Consider the following 22,313-nt stretch of genomic DNA (forward strand, 5'->3'; position numbering starts at 1 on the left):
TTTACCTCCTTATTATAAGCCTCAATAATTGTTTCATATTTATTTTGTAACTCAAACATAGCCTGATCCTCCTTCCTAGCAGTGGCCAAAAGAAATTTGGATGAATCCACATTCTAGTGTGCTGCCTACACATGTGAGGTATCATCAACCCTTCTTACAATTATGTTTCCCATCAATACAGACTCATCTAATTTTGATGGTGTGGCTCTAGATCCTCTTGTTAATGACCAACTAACCAATGCAACTTGATTCTTAACAAATGCAGTGCACCTAAAATCCTTTTTTTTTGTGATCTTGCAACTTCAATTTATTTGAAACAAACCGAAAAACTAAGCCATCAGCAATATCCCAATTTGATAACAATAAAATGTTAGATGCCTTCACCATATTCCTCCCCTCCTTAGGGCTTATATTATGAAATTCTTTCATCATTTCTTCTTTTGTTTTTTTTTGGAGGGAAGCTTCATCCATTTCTGGATGCTCTATTTTTAGGCTTTTGCATCTCTCTTCAAAAATATCCATGTTTGCAATCCATGCAAACTGCTGGAAAGCCCTAGATCTCACAAAGTTGTCATTAGCCAAAAATTGATGACTTGCCTGTTCTAACCCAAGGTCCAATTCCCTACCTCTATAGTCTACTATTGTTAGATCCAAACTTGGGAGGACAGGTTCTAGAGGGATTCCCTCATCTAATTCCACTTGAGTAATAAAAATACCTCCCTGTGATCCCATCTATTCAATCTGCTCACCAGTGAGTTGTTCTTCTCTAATCCTCAAAGGGGATTGAGTGGGTGAATATTCCTCAACTTGATGTCTCACTTCTTTAATTACCTTCTACCTCTTGGGACTAGGTCTGTTAGGTCTCTCCTCTTGGGCTATACTAGTGGATCCTATTATTTGCTTTCCATTATCTACAGGAGCCCTTTTATTTTGAATTATAGTGTAACTAGGCTTCTTTTGTACAATTATTTGACTAGTTCCTATATTAGGAGTGAAAGCCAACCTCCTCATGACTTCTTTGGCCTTATCAGGATAAGAATCAATAAAAAATTATTTCTTCTCATTCATAGCTTCCATTATTTTAGGGAAGTTACTCAAGAGCTTATTTATTTTGTCAGCCTTTTTATTAGCATTATCTAAAGGACTATATTTTTGATCAAAACAATGAATGAATTCTAGAACTTGGGAATAAACTCTCCATTTTTCCTTTTTAGTTTCTTGTTCCTGTAATGAGAATTCATTCCCTATAATTTCCTTTGGAAAATATGAATCATGTTTAACCTATCCCAGCTTAAATCTATGCCTCAAAGATTGATTAAAAAATCCCTCAGAATCACAAAAATGGGGATGAGAGACAACCATCATATACTAATCCAAAATTTTATGCAAAAAGAGCCAACCCCCTTTGGTAATCACAAAATGATGAGCCACTATGCAGGTAGGGAAAATTGACCTTAGTTTCCTTTTCAATAAAAAAATTTCTTTTACTCCTAACTACCACAAAACTTCAGCCATTCCTACCTTCAAAGGTACTTGGTAAAGCAAGACTTGAGACTCCCTTTAAAACCATAGATTCTAAAAATCATAGAAACAAGGTAAGGAATGATATCTCCCCAATTATGTGAAACTTTCAAGTTATGGGGTTTGTCCATAGGACTAAGGAGGTCCATTAATACCTTAAGAATATTGGGATTGTCTCTTAATATGAGACATCTCAATTCAGAAGCAAAATACCTATCAAATCTAACAAAATCGGCATTATTTACATCCTAGGTCATATCTACACTCCACAACTAGACTGGAAGTGCTTCCCCATTCTCTTCTCTATTCAATTCCATCTCATTACCAAAATATGTCACCCCCTTGAATAGGAACATATGCATCAATAGAGAATAGTGGCCAAAAGTTTTCTTCGCTTTGCCCTTCACAATTCCAACTGAACCAGAATGAATTTCTTCAACAAAAAAGGAGGCATAATCAAAGATAACATTTACACAGAAAGAAGCAATCTGAACCATCAGATACATAAGGCCAATGTGCATGGAATCTTTCTCATCCTCACTAAAAGCATGGCACAGTGTCCTATATATTTCTAAAACTCGAGAAGTGAAAAAAGTCTTCTTAAAATGTTCCCTAGAGGCTATGGTAATTACTGATAGAGTTCCTATTGTACCAATGTGTGCCATCCATGCAGCTCCCCTAATCACATCCTTCTTTGCTATGTATTCATTCTCTAATTCTGGTAGATTGATTGGTACATGGTAATCTAACAATGGTTCTAGGTGAAAAGCCTCTATAATTTCTTCAGGACTAATTGAGATCAAAGGCACACCATCATTTCTTTGCACCACCCTAATAGCTTGGTCATAATTCTTGGCAATGGCTTCAAGCAAATCATAATCCATGAAAACACTTGGAACTACTAGCATTCCCAAATCAAAATTCTAGACATTAGCATGCAGGGCAAACAAATTCCTTTCTAAAAACCACTTTTAAAACAAGACTAGACCAATTTGCATAGTTGTTGCATTCCTAACCTAGTTCCTGTAGATAGCTAAATTTGATTACACCGCTTTGGTAATCCTATTTAGCTATCTCTAAAGGAATCATTAATTAAATTCCTATTTATTTAATCCTTTGCCATCCCCTAGCCGATTAATTTAATTAATCATCTATAGTCCTAATTGATAAATCAAATAATTGATTATTTATCAATTAATCCCATTCTCCTATCTAATTCCAAATCCCAAATTTATTAAAATCACTTTAATAAATAAAACCCTCAAATCTAATAGCCCCTAACCTATTCTTAATCCTCCATTTAGCCTAATCCACCCCATCCACCCATACTAACTAACTATAACTACTAACTCACCCACCCTCATGAATGCCATCCACTCACACATCTCTAACATCCTTAATCTAATCCTAACCCAAGCCTAATCCCCCCCCCCAACCTTGTCACATTCCCTAAGTGAGCTTAAGACTTTCCTAACCCAAACCAAAGTCTCCTCCCTCAAAATATCCCAACCATGAAACTTTATCCCAATCACAAAGCCTTCAATGCTCTTACATGTTCTTAAAAGCTCTTACAAGCCATTATGTAGGCCATTTAAGGCCTTGAGCCTCCTTTTTTGACTCATCCTTCCCCTTTCCTCCACCCAATGACTCTGTGACATGTGTCACTCCCTAATTGGTGCTAAATAAGCACAATCCATGTGCTCTCCTCTCATTCAATCTAAACCTTCCATAAGATTTCATCTCTCCTTGCATCTTAACCCTCCATCCCTCAAGCCCTTGGCCTATAAATTAGATCCCCTCCCAAGCCATTTTATCACAATCCTTAAGCTAAAGTTACCATGTCAGTTTGAGAAGCCAAGTTCATACCATTTTTACATATCCACACCAAAAATCCTAAATCCATCTCCATTGAAGCATTTTGAAGCTTGAGCATACATCCCACATCCACATAATAGACATATCTCCAAATCAAGTGATCATCCTCATTGAGAGAGCCCATCCATGGCTCATATTCTCATTTGAGGACCTCACTTTGTCTATCTTAAAGCTTATACTAGTTTTGTTGGTTAATGCTTTTGTATCTAAATAGATTAATGTTTCTTGCTAACATATTAGTGTACACAGTTCCCCTTGTCATATAGACCATCAACAATCTTAAGCCTAGGATTTAAGAAAATTAACCTTTTAACTTGTGCAGGCTTAGTGGTGGATTCTGGGAGTAATTCTAGCAAATTGTCATGGACATTTCTATCCATATAACTAATTTTCCAAGAAAATGCTTTCTTAGGAGGCATCTCGATCATAAAAATAGGAACTAGAATACTATAGAGGTTATATATGAGTACTTACTTGACTTACCAAACTTGTTCTTCTTCAAACCTCTGCAGTTGCTCTCAAATAGATGAGGAATTAGTTCATGTCCATGCCAGACTAAACACAATATGATCAATAGGCTCTTGTGCTCAAAAAATGTGAAATCTTTGTTTGCGTGAGACTAGAACTAATGAAATCTCTTGTATTGTACTCTATTTCTCCCACACATAAAGCTTTCATTCCTCATAAATGTGTAGAATAGAAAAATAAAGTGGCATCACACTTCCTTTTAAATTTACACTGTTGATCATTGAAAAATCCTATGATCCAGGAATGAAAACTAGGTTGACTCACTTTTCTTCTTAGCACGCTACTAGTCAAACCAATAAACTACCTCCATCTATACCTTTCCTTCAATGTTCGCATTTCAATCTAGTCCCATTGATGACTGGAGACACGTTTCATCAAGTTGCTACTTTGCTATGCATAACTTTCAAGCATCTTGCTAAAGCGAGATAGCGATAACCACTAATTTTGCTTTAATTGTGTGGTAGACATTTGAAACAACTCTTAAGAGAACAATGGTGGGTCCCTCATTCACTAACTCGCTATACATAATCTTCGCACATCTTTTCATAGTGAGTTAGTGAGTATCATTGATCCATGCTTGATTTGACAATCAAAATTCTTTGCATATTTTATGCATGGGGTGTGTGTCTAGGTTACCACTGGCGCTGAGTTGGTTTAATATGTAATCATATATAATATGTAATCATATATATATATATATATAAAATTAAAAACCTTTAGTGACATCACATGTCCTTGGCCTTGCCATGTTTTTTATTTTCAGGTGGGTCGCTACATCACTACCGACAAAATTACTAACTATTCAGCTAGCGATATAGCAAGTTTTGATGAATTCAAAATTTTTGGCTTATAAATGCTTAGTAGGATGCCACTATCTCATTTGATCTACATATCTCAGCTTTGTCAAGTCACTCATTCGAGGCCCACCTTTGAGGATTTACTATTACATCACAACCTTCTGACTAGTTGCTACATCGCTACCAACTAAAATAGCAACTTTCTAGCTAGCAATATAGTGACGTTTCGGTAACCCATCAAAATTGATGCCGGGAAAAAAAACTATGAATGACACAAACTTCATAGAAATAAAAGCAAAGCTTGCACAATATCTTCCTTGGGATCCTCAAAATCATTTCTTATTTTAAAAGAATGCTTTCTTTTGCAATGACCAGGCCCTCACTATGTCATTACCAAAAAATTGGTGTTTTTTCGGCTAGCGATATAGTGACGTCTAATGGATTCACAATTGTGGTGACAGATAACAAAAGATACATTGATTAAAACTTCATTTAATATTGGTGTCAGATGAGGTAGTCATGCATATTTATAAGATTGTATAGGAATTTTTGTGGTCACATCAACCTTAAATAGGTTACCACCTTCTTTAAAATCTAGGCACTCACTATGTCACTACTGGTAGGTCACATGGATTTTCTGGTAGTGACTTAGTGAATCGCCAGAGAAACTTGTACTTTGGTGACACTAGTTGCGAGTTTTTCCATGTGCATTCTTCTTAATACTAACAAGCCTGGGACATAGCACATAATCATAATATCTTCATATTAACACACATTTTTCAGCATCAGACTTCATTTTTTAGTATCACAATATAGTTCTCTGATGGTCGCTACCTCGCTATGTGTAAATTTCGAGCATCTTGCTATAGCGAGTATGTGACAACCATGGATTCAAATAAGATCCAAAAGTGGGATAAAACCTCTTTCAAAAGGACTCAACAATGACCTCAAAATAGGCAAGAAAAGAATATTCACTTCTCCTTTTTTAAAACTTTTTTGCCAAGATAAAATAAAAGGGCAAGACCTAGGGCTTTTTACAGATTTTGAAAGGAACCAAAAGTATGAGACCAAAACCTAAAACCTAGGATCTAATAAAGGGACACATATCTGATTTTCATAGCATGATTTTTTAAAAGAAGCTAGTTATGTAAAAATTAGACCAATAGTGGCTCTATCTAGGGATGATAGACTATTTGAGTCTATGCAAGAATTCAAAATCTTTGGGAAAGAAAACCACAAACTTGATACAACAATGAAAACTTCTTCAGAGAGCACAAACAAAACAAATAGAAACAAGAAACAAGAAACCTGTAAGAATTTGGCTTAGGCTAAAATTCACCCAAGAACTAAAGAACTCAACACAAGCACACAGTAGACCAAAATAGACAGAGTATGATCAAAATGATGATATTCATTCCATAACTGGTTGAGAGTACACTAGGAGTGCCTGAATATAAAGGCCTCAGGAGAGCTTCTAGAATGCATAGAAGTTAGAAACATGATATGTCATACAACCGGGCACATGTCCACCAGATATAGGTTATCCTCCATTAAAAATGGGATTAAGTGCAATGATGTGATGATAAGCCTACAATGGTGTAGCCCACAAATTAGTGGTGTATACAACATGTGCAAAATGAGGAGTGTGGATAACTGTGCTGTCAACATGACAACTCAGTGAATGATGCATACTCCTATGTTGTAGACACCATGTGCATAATTAGAGTTGCATAACTCAATGAGAGTTCAAAAACTCCTAAGTATCTCACCTAAAATAATAATAAAATAATGAAAAATAATTAAATAATGCATTAACCTAAGTAAACTTAAGTAAGTGTAATAAGTAAATACTTATTTACACCGACAAAACCAAATTGTATAGAGAGACTATTTACAGGGATTTACAAAATATAAAAAATGTACAAGAAAACCAAGAACCCTAAAACTACTATTCATGGAAAGTAAATACTCTTAAGAAAAGTACCTCTTCAAGAATTTTCCATGAACTGGCAATTCAAGAATACCTCCAGTTAAATCCTTTAGAAAATATGAATCTTCTCCATTTTTATCACAAATGTTATATGGGCCAAGCTAGATTGGGTCAAATTTACCATGCTTTCCTTTATCGTCTAATCTAGCATTACACATCAGTACCATGTCACCTATTTAAAAGTTCCTCTCAGTGGCTCTTTTTTCATATAAGTGCTTCATTTGTGATTGTACCTTGACATTTCAAACAAAAGACTCTCTCCTTGTTTCTTCTAGTTGCAAAATATCATCCATTTTGAGTTGCATTTCATCAATGATGTCATCTTCATATAGTTGAACAAATTTATACATCTCCTTTAGGTTATTTTGTGGAAGTCTAGCCTATATTCCCTAAACTAGATCAAATGGGGCACATCCAATGACCTTTTTCACAATAACCCTATCAGCCCACAGAGCTAATGGCAACTTTCAATCCCATGCCTTCTTGTTTTCTCCCAGAATTATTTTGATAACCTTTAGTATACTCTTATTTCTAGATTCTACCCAACCATTCCCTTGAGGATGATAGGGTGATGATCTATACTCTATAATGCCATATTTCTTGCAAATTTTTTTATATTCCTCTGATCTAAAACACATAGCATTATCTATTACAATCTTGTATGGGCATCCAAATCTGGTCACAATATTATTTAAAATGAAATTAATCACCACCTTACTTGTTGCATTGTTAGTAGGGACTGCCTCAACCCACTTGGTGAAATAATTAGTGGCTACTAAGATCCATGAATGACCACCACTAGACTTATTTGTGATCTCACCTATAAAATCAATTCCCCACTGTTGAAAAGGTGCTTGCACTTCAACTAGTCTTAATGGAAAATTCCTAGAGAATTTTAACTTTCCACTAAACCTTTGACAAGCATCACAAACTTTTACAAACTCATGAGTATCTCTGATAAGTGTAGGCCACCAAAAATCAGCTTGAAGAATTTTATGATCAGTTGTTTTAGCCATATAGTGACCTCCACATACGCCTTCATGCATATATTTCAAAATTATTTTAGATTAATTTTCATCTACACACTTCAAAAGTACCCCTTCCATATTTCTCCACCATAATTGACCTTGCACTATAACATACCTTATAGCCTGCAACTTGAGGGATCTTTTTGGTTATCTGTTAGCCCTAGTGGAGATTTCATATTTTGCAAATAATAAATTAGATCTATGTACCAATCAGAGATACCCATATCACAAATATTTTCCCTATAACTATCATCAAGTTGATTAATTTGGTTTGCCTATAAATTATCTTCTGTCATCAATTTACCCAAACCTTGACTCCTAACTAGTTTGGTAATCTGAATATCAATATTAAATTCTTGTATCCTATTAATCCACCTACATCTCCTGCTAGATACCTCTTGTTGTGAAAAGATGTCCTTCACAGCAGCAACAGGAACAAAAGCAATGACATCATTAGCTCCCATTAAGTAACACCTAAAAGCCTTAACTCCTTTCACTAGTGCATATACATATTTTAAATTGATGTCATACTTAAGATCTGCTACTTGCAAAGACTTACTAAAGAATGCAATAGGTTTCTCATAACCTTCTTAATTTTTTTGTAATAGTACTATAGCAACAGTGTGAAATGAGGCGAAAGAAAATATATGCATTGGTTTTTCATAATTAGGAGCTTTGAGAACAGGGGCATCTTTAATAGCTTTCTTAATTTTTTGAAATGTAATACTAGGTTCACCATCCCATTTTATCTCAGATCCCTTCTTTAGCATTCTTGATATAGGCTTACTAATCTCTACAAAATTTGTCACAAATCTCCTAAGAAAATTGATCTATCCAAAGAATGACTGGATGTCTTTAACAATCTTGGGTTTCTAAATCTTATCTATTGCCTCTACCCTTTCAGGGTCAATACTCACTCCATGCTTGCCAACTAGATGTCCTAACAATTTTCCCTCAGTGACACCAAAGTTAAATTTCCTTGGATTTAAAGATATTCCATGTTTAATGGCTCTAATGAATACCTTTTGTAAGTGCATAAAATGATCATTTTCATAATTGGAATAAGCAGTAAGGTCATCTTGATACACATCTAAAATTTTTTCAATAATATTGGAAAAAGCTACATCCATGGCCCTTTGAAAAGTAGCCCCAACATTGGTAAGCCAAAATGGCATCGTGACATAAACATAAGTGCCCCATGGAGTAGTGAAAGCAGTCTTAAACTGTTATGATTCTTTGACAACTACTTGGCTATATCCTAAAAACCCATCCATCATGGAGATCAATTCTAAACCATTGACCCTTTGCAACATGGATTCCATATTGGGTAAACCATAATTTTCTTTTAATGAAGATATGTTGAGATTCTTGAAATCAACATGTAACCTTATATCTCCATTTTATTTCTTACTAGTCCTAGATTGGATACCCAAGAAGAATGTCTAATAGGCATTATAATCCCATCATCTCTTAACTTGATCAATTCTTCTTGCATTTTGGGAGCCAAAGTTGGATTTATTGGCCTCTATTTTTTTTTTGAAAGGCTTAGCATCTAGTTTTAGAGGGATTTCATGTTGAAAAAGATCTTCCCTATAGACCAATAGATCATCATATGACCATGCAAACACATGTCTATACTTCCTTAATAGGTCTATTAGATATTTCCTACTTTTAGGAGGCAATTTCTTACCAATGTATACCTTTTTAGGTGTTTCCTGAGTTCCCAAGTTCACCTCCTCTAAATCCTTGGCATTATATCCATTAGTATCCATTTGTGACCTATCTTGGTTGTCAAAAATAGTTTCTAAAACAACTAGACCCTTTGGAATTTTGTTTGATTGTACAACTTCCTACGCAAAAATTGTATTTTTTCCATCTACATTTTCTACATAAGTTGTACAATCAATTTCTTGTCCTAACAACATATGCTCACAATTCAAAAATCTTAGAATATCCTTATCATCTTGAAACACTTGCCAGTTTTGAACATTATCAGGGACAAAAGGTCTAGTTTGAATCTCAATTTTAGACACACTAGAAAATGTGATATCATCCATTTTTATTGCTATGTATGCTAGTAAATATACCATTTTATTATTTGTCCTATCTTTCCAAATAATCCCAAATGCATCAAAACATTCAATCATGTCCCACATTGCATTTCTATACTATTTCAATCTTTTATTCTTTGACACATAAGCATTTCTTACTTGGGATACCACCAATTCAGAATCTCCTACAACATGTAAACACTTTATCCCATGCTTATGAGCTAATCTAAGACCTAACAACATAGCCTCATATTCTGCTATATTGTTAGTATAAGAGAAACTTAAAGTAAAGGAGAATTTTTATGTTACCCCTACTAGAGATATCAACAAAATGCCTGCACCAGACCCCTCTTTGCAACATGCACCATCAAAAAACATAGTCCATTAATCAACCTTGTCTATTTTTGTGTCAACTTCCATTTCCATCTGAGACTTATGCTTAGAATTTTTCAAAGTTAGAACATTAGCTCTGAATGCATTAATATCTGTATCCACAAAATTTTTCATAGTCTTCTACATCTTCCTCTATCATGTATATACTTTTAGGCTCCCTATTTACTTTTATCAAATTCCCCTCAATATTAAAAGTAACAAATGACAAATCACATTGTAGACTCCCACCCATAGCAGTACTCCATTTTCTTGATAATAGCATGCCATACTGAGGTGGAATGTCAACATCCAATACACTCACGGTAAGTTCTTTGTTAGGGCAAGTTGTTAATCTATATGGCAAAGGGTTTATAGTACCTATGACTATCACTTCTCTTTTATCCATAGCACAAAATCTTCCTTGAGTTGTATCCACTTTTAAGCCTAATTCCTTCATTATTTCAAAAGGCATCACAATGTTGGAAGCACTAGAATTAATCATGCCATTTTTTAAAGTTTTACCATTTACTAAAATGCTCAAGAAAAATGGTTCAACATTTTCCAAACACTGATTTACAGAATTATCCAAAAAAATTTGAGGAATTCGAGAGACAACTCCTTTACCTTCATTGTCCTTTACTTTTTCTTAAGTGCTTTCTTTGGGACTATGATTTTCATTACAATCCTAACTTTCCCTTACATCAGTATTTCCCAACCATGCTATAGCTTTATTTTGGTGTTCAGGGACTCTTAGCAATTCAAACAATGTAACCTTAATAGTAATCTAAGGCAAAACAACAAGCATATCTATAGAAGAACCAAGAGGATCATCATTATCACATTCCTTTTCTCATCTTGTTTATCCAAAAATTTCAGAGCATTTTGATGATTCTTATCATGTTTTGTGATGATCTTTGATACCTTCTCATTTGTTTTTCTGGGGACATTATTTGAAAACTCCATATCTTTAGGATTTCCTCCTTTCTTTTGTTCCCACCTTCTATTAGTAATTTTAACCTTCATAGTAGGAGCTTCTTTAGGTTTCACAATTTCCCCCTTCTTAGGATTAGCCCCTTTTATGAAGATACTAGCTACCTTATTACTTTCATCTCTCTGAGTCATGTTTCTAGTCTGAACCTGAGCTATCATATTAGCAGTAATTTGATCAATTTCTTCTCTAGAAGGTTTTCTTAGTGTTACTTCTTCCTTTTCATTTACCATATTACACACATTGTCCTCCACATCACTTTCATCAAAAAATACTTGCTACTGTATGACATTTTGAAACTGTCTTTGGTCATACAAGTCTCTGTCATAATCTTCACAGTCAAAATAATGTGATTCAAACATATTGCATCCTACATCATCATTATTTTCTTCTTGCTCATGAAATTTTTCTACTATAGTTTGATTTCTTGGGAATGACAATGCTACTGCACAAGATTTAGGGGAATGGGGTAATTGACATGCAAAACACCAAGTAGGTTCAACAACAAACTCAGGATCATCTGCCAAATTTATAGAATTTTTTGACAAAGGATCAAGGGTCACCTTGTTATTTTTGTCCTTGGGAGGAGGGATACTAGGCTGACCATCCTTCTAAGTAGTGTTATAAGGGAAATTTTGTAGCCTATTTTGTCTATTGAAATTTGATTGATATGGGGCCCTATTATTAGTGGGGTTCCTATCATTCTTCATTTGAGGAAGGTTCAGACCTTTTATAGCATTTAGAATCTGAGTCATTTCACTAGGCTCTTGCTTTTTTTCTCCTATGGCTTTATTTTCTTCCTTTCTATTTCCCTTATTCCCAAATAACCTAGGATCATCTCTTTTTCTTTCTAATCTCCTTGAAATCCTTAAATTATTTTCTATATTAATGGCAATCTTGAAAGCATCTCTTAAGGTCCTAGGCTCTTTATCCCTAACTTGGTATGCCATTTTACCATCAAAAGAATTTAGATAAGTGATTAGACATACCTTGTCATAAATTCACATGACTTGCATTAGCTTGTACATCCTTCTCTGAAATCTAGTGTTAAATTCAGTAACAAATTCATTAGGAAATCTCTTAATATTATTGAATTTACTCAAGATATAGCTCTGATTTTTCTTGTCACCATATTGCTCTTTGAAACAATACTCAATATCTGTCTAATAAAAATTAGACAATTTAGGAAGTCTCTTGAACCATTCTATAGCATCTTTAGTTAAAGATTGAACACACAACTTCATAATGAAATCTTTAGCTTCAACCTCATAATCACTCATCATACCAAGAAAACTCCTCAAATGGTCCTCAGAAGAAATAGCATTATTTCCATAAAATTTAGGCAATCTTTCCCTCATTTCTTATGGGATTGGATTTGGAAAACTAGGGATTCCATCAAAACATATTTCCCTATAGCCTTCTAATTGAACAGGTCTTCTTTGTAAATCAATCTTAGGTGATTAGCACTATCTTTCTTAGTATCATTCATATTATTACTGGTACTAGCATCACCAATAGATTTGTTAAGATCTACTTTCTATGAAGATGAAGACAAGAAAGAAATAGGCACCTTATTAGTATTTTGATTTACATCATTAGATCCATCATCATCTTTAGGCATAGCTATAGACTGCTTCTTGGTAATTTCTAGGAATTTGATCTTATTGTTCATCTTAGCTATAGCAGCCTCACTTTTTGCAATCTCCAATCTCTTGGCTAAAGCATCCCTTTCTTTTCTTTTGTTTTCCAATTCAATATCAGAAAGTGACATGGAATCATGGATTTGAACTATCTTTATTGGCTCATTGATATTAATACCAATCTCCTTTTTTTTTCCTTTGTCCTTAGCCCCTACAACAGGTTCCACATTTTTTACTCTATTTTTATCAACTTTTAGAGTAGTATAGTTCCTAATCTACTATATTACAGGTCCCTCTATATTCATTTTCCGAGTCTCCAGCAGATTTTGCTCTTACCTCTTAAGCTGTTCAACATGTCCCATAATCTTAGGCTACCAGGCACTAGTTGCTATCTCATTTTTCTTCTTCAGAGCAATGATTCACCTAAGTAATTCTTTCTTTTCTTCATAAGCCTTCGTGATCTTTTCTTCCCTTTCCTTTTGAAATCTCTTATTTATAGCTTCTTACTCAACAAGATATGCTTTCAAAATTTCATTCTCACCAGGATTAGGGATAGTGTATTTAGACCCAAATGTTTTCTCATCATTAAAACTTTCAAGTTCTAAGTGTCTAGGTCTAACCTTTTCAGGGAATAATCTAACATGAAAGGGTTTGTACTACACTAAAAAATATAGTTACTAGTCCTATCCTCAAGACCAAATGTATGTGGTTGCACAACCTTTTCCTAACATATCATTTTAGGGGTATTATAGAAATCATCATCAGACAAAACTGGATGAGATCTCTGACCTTTGGAGGAAGGCATTTTTTCAATAGTAGAATGGTGAATGTTATCTTTCCTTACTTGTTGATCCTACAAATAGCTTCCTTTCTGCATCTGATTTCCCTTCACAGCCCAATTCTATCTTCCTCTAGGAGGGAGATCAATTTTTAATTTGATTTGTGGGTTTTTCCTCACATTTTCCCATGTATTTCTTTTATTCTTCACAATTTGGGACAACAATTTTCAAAAAATTGACACTGGTTAACTGTTTGAGTCACCACCCACCCTATTAGAATGGGAATAAATTTTTTTAGTGGATAATCATAATTACTTCACTTAATAGTTTCAAGCAGAATGTAAACAACTTTAAAACCAGGAATCTTCTCATGAAATATCTGCAACTCTACCCAAGGGGACATAGATCTCTAATAATTAACTATTTATGACAACACTAAGTGTAATTCCCTAGCGGAGTCACCATTTTGTTGGTGTTTGAAACTACTAAGCAACAAAATGCTCAATATCACAGTGAAATTACTCACATAATCTAAGGATTAGCCAATTCTTAGTAGCAATTACATAAATAAACCACTTTGACCCAACTTCAACAAAACCAAATATGGTTTTCTACTCTTTAGGCTCTGCTAAACCAAGGCGGGTATAACTAGGGATGATTCTAATGCAAACTATGGTATGAAATTATCTTAGTTTCATTCTGATTCTCATCGTTTACCCTCATGCACATACATAGTTTATCAATTTTCTCTAAAAGCTTCTCAAATCTATATGCATCCCCTATAAGTAGATTTGGTTATAAATCTCCTATAGTTTACAAGTATTTCTAGAATTAGTGGCTATCTAAGACTCAAAAAACTATATGCAAATGAGTGGTAACTAGAATTTGTAACTTTAAAATAAATAGAATGAAATGGTTTTGATTTTTTTTTAAAATTGATTTGATATGTAGCAGTAGAATTCACCCTTGCTCACTTTTGACTTATGTGACCAGTGCCTTATCCATTGGACAAAAAATTAACTATTGGCAGGAGATCTAATTCAAATAACTTGTAAATGAATTAATCAATTATAATCACCCATTTCCATTCTTATGAATTATCCTTTCTATAAACTCATAAACCCTACTAATTCATTGAAGCATTTCTATAATTCCTTGAATTAAAAGCAATAGTGATATCAACATACAACCCATCCAGATTGCATTCAACCAAGTTAAAGCTTATTTAAACTGACTTCAAAGTAAACAAACCCATAAAATGGAGATAGAAATTGATGACACAAATATAGTGTAAATACCCCTTTGTATTATCCTTTTGAATGACGAATACAATAACCAATAGAATTCAAAGAAAAGCTCAGAACATCTTGCTAATTCTGTCATTTCAATATCACCAAAGAGTATAAGTGGAAGCAAACTCAAAATAACTACATACTATTGGACCAACTGTCTGTAATTTTCTTGAGAAACAAAAAAATTATACAAGTTTTCGGACCATCACATTGCCTTGAAAACTCATTTATATAACATGAGTTGCAACAAGCAAAGGGAAATTGTGATTGACAAGTGTCCTTCCAAACAAGAAACAAAACATCATAACAAGAGACAAAAAATGAGCATAATAGAATCCCAAGTGCATCAAAAAATTATTTGGGTAGGCACATTTCTATTACTACCACAAATCATCAACTTTTGATTTGTCACCTACTATTCAGGATCTTTAGAATACGTGGCTACCAAATTGGGCAACAGAGGGTTGTTCTATGGTGCCTCCAAATCAATTTTTTCCTATGGATTTTCACTGCTTTCACCTTGAGCAAGAAATATTAATTTTTTGCCTTCTTCTTCTTTCAGATCTAGTGTTGATGTGTGAATGATCTACACCTCACCTTTCTGTTCTTCATCATCATCTATACCACCTTCTTCTAACTGCTCATCAGAAGCAATATCTACCATCCAAGTGTTAAATTGTGCATCATCAGACCAGTTGAATTGCAGGATATCATCTTGCTTCTTTAATATATAGTTAGCCTCATTTTCAAAACTAACAAACTCATGTCTCAAAGAATCAACAAATAATTGGACTTTAACCAATTCCTTTGTTGTGATGGCCCAGCAGGCATGCCTTTTTTCATTTACAACTTTATTTATCCTTGCACAGAAAAGGTCATCCAATTCTTTACTCCATTCATCCTTATTTTTCAATTTATTCTTTCTATCCAAGGCACAAGGAAACAAATCAAATTTTTGATTCTTGTACCTGCTTAAATAAGAAACAATTTTTAGTTGCAAAGCAATTCTCTTGTTATCAAAATCTAATAGATCATGGGCAACATCATACATTTTTTCAATATGGTCATGGGAAGACCTTATAACTAAATAACATAAAAGGGTGATTTCTCTCTCCTTTTTTCCCCCTTATTAACAATAGTTTAGAGGGTTTCATCTTGCATTTTTAGTTCCTCCCATATACATGTTACTCTTGTCAACTGATCATAGAACAAAGGCCATTCAATTTTATCTACTATGTACATTAGCGCCTTTCTATGCTTATCCTCATAGTGCATATTTAACTCTACATGTAAGGCCCATAGCTTGCTTTTCTCTTCTTCAAAATCCTTACCTATGTAATATTTTGGCCTTTGAGGTGTGTTTGGTATTTCTACAAGGGGGGTGGATTTAAAAGGTTCCACTGGAGGATGGGGGTATGTTATTCTTTGCTTGGTTGATTTCCCCATTAGCTTGTCTTCAAGCTCAATTCTCCTTTTTACCTCCTTATTATAAGCCTCAAGAATTGTTTCATATTTATTCTATAACTCAAACATAGCTTGATCCTCCTTCCTGGCAGTGGCCAATTTTTTTTTGGATGAATCCACATTCTAGTGTACTACTTGCACATGTGAGGTATTAGCAAACCTTCTTACAATTATGTTTCCCATCAATCTAGACTCATCTAATTTTGATGGTGTGCCTCTAGATCCTCTTGTTAATGACCAACTGACCAATGTAGCTTGATCCTCAACAAATGCATTTCCCTTGAAATCCTTTTTATTGTGATCTTGCAAATTCAATTTATTTGAAACATAACTGGAAACTAAGGCATCAGGAATATCCCAATTTGGTAACAATAAAATGTTAGATGCACTCACCATTTTCTTCCCCTCCTCAGGGCTTATATTTTGAAATTCTTTCATCATTTTTTTTTTGGTTTTTGGATGGAAGCATCATCCATTTCTGGATGCTTTTTTGTTAAGCTTTTGCATCTCTCTTCAAAAATATCCATGTTTTCCATCTATGCAAACTATTGGAAAGCCCTAGATCTAATGAAGCTATCATCAACCAAAAATTGATGACTTTCCTATTCTAACACAAGGTCTAATTTCCTGCATCTATAGTCTTCTATTGTTAGATCCAAACTTGGGAGGAGAGGTTCTGGAGGGTTGCCCTCATCTAATTCCACTTGAGTAATAAAAATACCTCTCTGTGATCCCATCTATTCAATCTACTCACCAATAAGTTGTTCTTCTCCAATCCTTAAAGGGGATTGAGTGGATGAATATTTCTCAACTTGTGGTCTCTCTTCTTTCATTACCTTCTACCTCTTGGGACTAGGTTCATTAGGTCTCTCCTCTTGGGATGTACTAGTGGATCCTATTATTTGCTTGTCCTTATCTATAGAAGCCCTTTTATTTTGAACTATAGTGTAACCAGGCTTCTTTTGTACAATTATTTGACTAGCTCCTATACTAGGAGTGAAAGATAACCTCCTCATGACTTCTCTAGCCTTATTAGGATAAGAATCAATAAAAAATTATTTCTTCTCATTTATAGCTACCATTATTTCAAGGAAGTTACTCATGAGCTTATTTATTTTGTCAACCTCTTTATTAGCATTATCTAAGGGACTATATTTTTGATCAAAATAATGAATGAATTCTAGGACCCAAGAATAAACTCTCCATTTTTCCTTTTTAGTTTCCTATTCCTACAATGAGAATTCATTCCTTATAATGTCCTCTGGAAAGTATGAATCATGTTTAACCTATCCTAGCTTAATTCTATGCCTCAAAGTTTGATTAAAAAATCCCTTAGTATCACAAAAATGGGGATTACAGATAGCCATCATATACTGATCCAAAATTTTATACAAAAAGAGCAAACGCCCTTTGGTAATCACAAACTGATGATCCATTGTGCAGGTAGGGAAAATTTACCCTAGTTTCCTTTTCAATAGAAACATTTCTTCTACTCCTCCTAACTACCACAAAAATTCAGCCATTCCTACCTTCAAAGGTAATTGGTAAGGTAAGACATGAGGACTCCCTTTAAAACCATAGATTTTGAAAATCATAGAAATAAGGTAAGGAATGATATCTCCCCAATTATGTGAAACTTTCAAGTTATGGGATTTGTCCATAGGATTGAGGAGGTCCATTAATACCTTAGGGATTTTGGGATTGTCTCTTAATATGAGACATCTCAATTTAGAAGCAAAATACCTATCAAATCTAACAAAATCAACATTATTTGCATTCTAGGTCATATCTACACTCCACAACTAGATTGACAGTGCTTCCCCATTCTCTTCTTTGTTCAATTCCATCTCATTACCAAAATATGTCACCCCCTTGAACAAGAACATATGCATCAATAGAGAATAGTGGCCAAAAGTTTTCTCCACTTTGCCCTTCGCAATTCCAACTAAACCAGTATGAATTTCTTCAGCCAAAAAGGAGCCAAAATCAAAGATAACATCGACACCAAAAGAAACAATCTGAACCATCATATACATAAGGCCAATGGGTATGAAATCTTGCTCATCCTCACCAAAAACATGGCACAGTGTCTTGTATATTTCTACAGCCCGAGAAGTGAAAAGACTCTTCTTAAAAGGTTCCCTAGAGGCTATGGTAATTATTGACAGAGTTCCTATTGTACCAATGTGTGCCCTCAGTACACCTCCCTTAATTACATCCTTCTTTTCTTTGTATTCATTCTCTAATTCTTGCAAATTGATTGGCACATGGTAACCTGATAATGGTTCTAGGTTAAAAACCTATCTAATTTCTTTAGGACTAATTGAGATCAGAGGCACATCATCATTTCTTCTCACCACCCTAATGGCTTGGTCATAATTATTGGGAATGGCTTCAAGTAAATCATAATCCATGAAAACACTTGGAACTACTAGCTTTCACAAATCAAAATTCCAGACATTAGCATGCAGGGAAAATAAATTCCTTTCTAAAAACCACTTTTTAAACAAGACTAGACCAGTTTGTGTAGTTGGTGCATCCCTAACCTAGTTCCCCTTGTCATATAGGCCATTAAAAATCTTAAGCATAGGGTTTAAGGAAATTAACCTTTTAACTTGTGTAGGCTCGATGGTGGATTCAAGGAGTAATTCTAGCAAATCGTTATGGACATTTCTATCCATATAATTAATTTTCCTAGAAAATGCTTTCTTAGGAGGCATCTTGATTATAATAATAGGAACTAGAATGCTACAAAGGCTATATATGAGTACTTACTAGACTTCCCAAACTTATTCTTCTTTAAAATGCTATAGTTTCTCTCGAATAGATGAGGAATAAGTTTATGTCTGTGCCAGGCTAAACACAATATGACCAACAGGCTCTTGAAATGTGAAATCTTTGTTTGTGTGAGACTTGAACTAATAAAATCTCTTGTATTATACTCTATTTCTCTCACACGTGAAGCTTTCATTCATCATAAATGCGTAGAATAGAAAAATAGAGTGGCATCATACTTCCTTTTAAATTTGCACCATTGATCCTTGAAAAATCCTATGATCTAGGAACAAAAACTAGGTTGCATCACTTTTCTTCTTAGCATGCTAGTAGTGAAACCAATAAAATACCTCCATATGTACCTTTCCTTCAATTCTAGTATTTCAATCTAGGCCCACTAATAACTGGAGACACGTGTCATCAAGTTGCTACCTTGCTATGCGTAACTTTTGAGCATCTTGCTATAGCGAGATAGCAATAACCACTAATTTTTCTTTGATTGTGTGGTAGAAATTTGAACAAATCTTAAGAGAATAATGGTGGGTCCCTCATTTGCTAACTTGGTATACATAATCTTTGCACATCTTTTCATAGTGAGTTAGCGAGTATAGTTGATCCTTGCTTGATCTGATGATCATAATTCTTTAGATATTTTATGCATGGGGAGTGGGTCCAGGTTACCACTGGCACTAAGCAAGTTTAATATGTAATCACATATATATTTTATTTAAAACCTTTAGTGACATCACATGTCCTTGGCCTTGCCATGTTTTTTATTTTTAGGTGGGTCACTACATTGCTACTGACAAAATTACCAACTATCCAGCTAGCGATATAGCAAGTTCCAACGAATTCAAAAGTTTTGGCTTATAAATGCTCAGTAGGATGCCACCGTGTCATTTGATTTTCATATCTCATCTTTGTCAAGTCACTCTTTCAGGGCCCACCTTTAAGGATTTCCTATCACATCACAACCTTCCAACTAGTTGCTACATCGCTACCGGCTAAAATACCAACTTTCCAACTAGTGATATAGCGACTTTTTGGTAACCCATCAAAATCGACACCAAGAAACAAAACTATGAATGACACAACCTTTATAGAAATAAAAGAAAAACTTGCACAATATCTGCCTTGGGATCCTCAAAATCATTTCTTATTTTAAAAGAATGCCATATTTTGTAATGATCGGGCCCTCGCTATGTTGCTACCAAAAAATTGGTGTTTTTTTGGTTAGCGATATAGAGACCTTCAATGGATTCACAATTCTGGTGATGGATAGAAAAAGATACATTGATTGAAACTTCAAGATTTAATACTAGTGTTAGAGAAGGTAGTCATGCATATTTATAAGACTGTATAGGAATTTTTGCGGTCACGTCAACCTTAAATAGGTTACCACCTTCTTTAAAAGCCAAGCACTCGCTATGTCACTACCAGAAGGTCACATGGATTTTCTAGTAGCGACTTAGCGAATCGTTGGAGAAACTTGAACACTGGTGACACTAGTTGTGAGTTTTTCCAAGTACATTCTTCTTAATATGGCAAGCCTAGCACATAGTATGTAATCATAATGTCTGCATATTAACACACATTTTTTGGTGCCAGAATTCATTTTCCAATATCACAACATAGTTCTTTGATGGTCACTACCTCGCTATGCATAACTTCTGAGCATCTTTCTATAGTGAGTATGTGACAACTATGGATTCAAATAATATCCAATAGTGGGATAAAACCTCTTTCGAAAGGACTCAACAATGACCTCAAAACAGGCAAGAAAATAATATTCACTTCTCCTTTTTTAAAACTTTCACACTAGGATAAAATAAAATGGCAAGACCTAGGGATTTATATAGATTTTGAAAGGAACCAAAAGTATAAGACCAAAACCTAAAACCTAGGATCTAATAAAAGGACTCACATTTGATTTTCATAGCATGATTTTTTAAAAGAAGCTAGTTATGTAAAAATTAGACCAACATGTCAGTTGTTCATAATGTTGAGAGACTCAAATTAAAGGTCATTCTTATGAAACCCCTTGAGGAAAACCCTAATTCAACTCTATCAACAAATCCGAACAACATAGTTTTCTTGGAAGATGTAGGAAGCCACTTGTGTAGTAAGTTTGAAACTATTGGAAGTGAGTTTATGAATAAAGATATGGAAATAGTTTTTTTTATCATGATATGACTATTAATCCTAGATATGAGCATCTAAAAGATTTAGACTTAGTAAGCTATCACTTTCACCAAAAATTTGATAGTGAAGAGTGGACTCAAATCATATTGAGAAGAATCCATAATAGAAAGATTTGGATAGGAGAAAATGTATTTGGCATCTCTACTGACCTTAGTCACAAGGTCATTGGTCTTAGAAAACAAGGTAGTATACCTATTGATGAGAAACTAGAGAAGAAAAACATTGAAAGCTATACTAAAGTAGTTCATAATGATAAAGCAATGGTGATCAGCACCATCAAACAACATGATGTGAGATTCTTCAGAAGAATCATTGCATATTCTATTTGTGCAAGTTCTAAGAGTGATGAGTTATCAGAAGGTTTTATCTATGTAGCCTATAAGATTTGTATTGAGAAGGAGCAAGTAAATTTGAGTGTGATTTTGAGAATACAACTCCTTGAGAACTTGGAGAAGATTAAGAGAACTAAGAATGGTGTATTCAAATTCTAGTCTCTGATTAATCATATTTTCTTTCATGTACTTAAGAGATTTCCATTTTAATCAGTTTTTGATATTATGAGCAGTGAAAGATGCACTATAGACAAGATAACAGATGTGTGTAGAAGGAATATTGTAGAGAAAATCTTGGATAATATAAATTTGATTATGAGGACATTTCAGAATGAGATAAAATAGAGATTCAGAATTGCCCCTACAATTTTTGATATATTTAAGAATGATATATGTTTTATGGTAGATATAGACCTAATTTATATTGAAGCAATATAATGTTGGGAAACATTTCTTGAGCCGCTAGGTTATGAGTTAAGTGATGATATAGCTATTGGTTATATTGATTTATACAAATTTGGAAAGTATAAGGAGATAACTCAGTCAACTTACTAGGCATCATTAGAAAAAGCATCTCATAAGAATATTGCAATTGTATTGAAGAAAGCACTATTTGAGGCTAGTATGTTAGAAGAAGAATCACAAGTAGTTAGACAAACAATCTCCAGACTAACACAAA

Source organism: Cupressus sempervirens, chromosome 4 (assembly GCF_028749045.1).
Source record: "Cupressus sempervirens isolate cs-2001-9-10 chromosome 4, ASM2874904v1, whole genome shotgun sequence".
Lineage (NCBI taxonomy): Eukaryota > Viridiplantae > Streptophyta > Pinopsida > Cupressales > Cupressaceae > Cupressus > Cupressus sempervirens.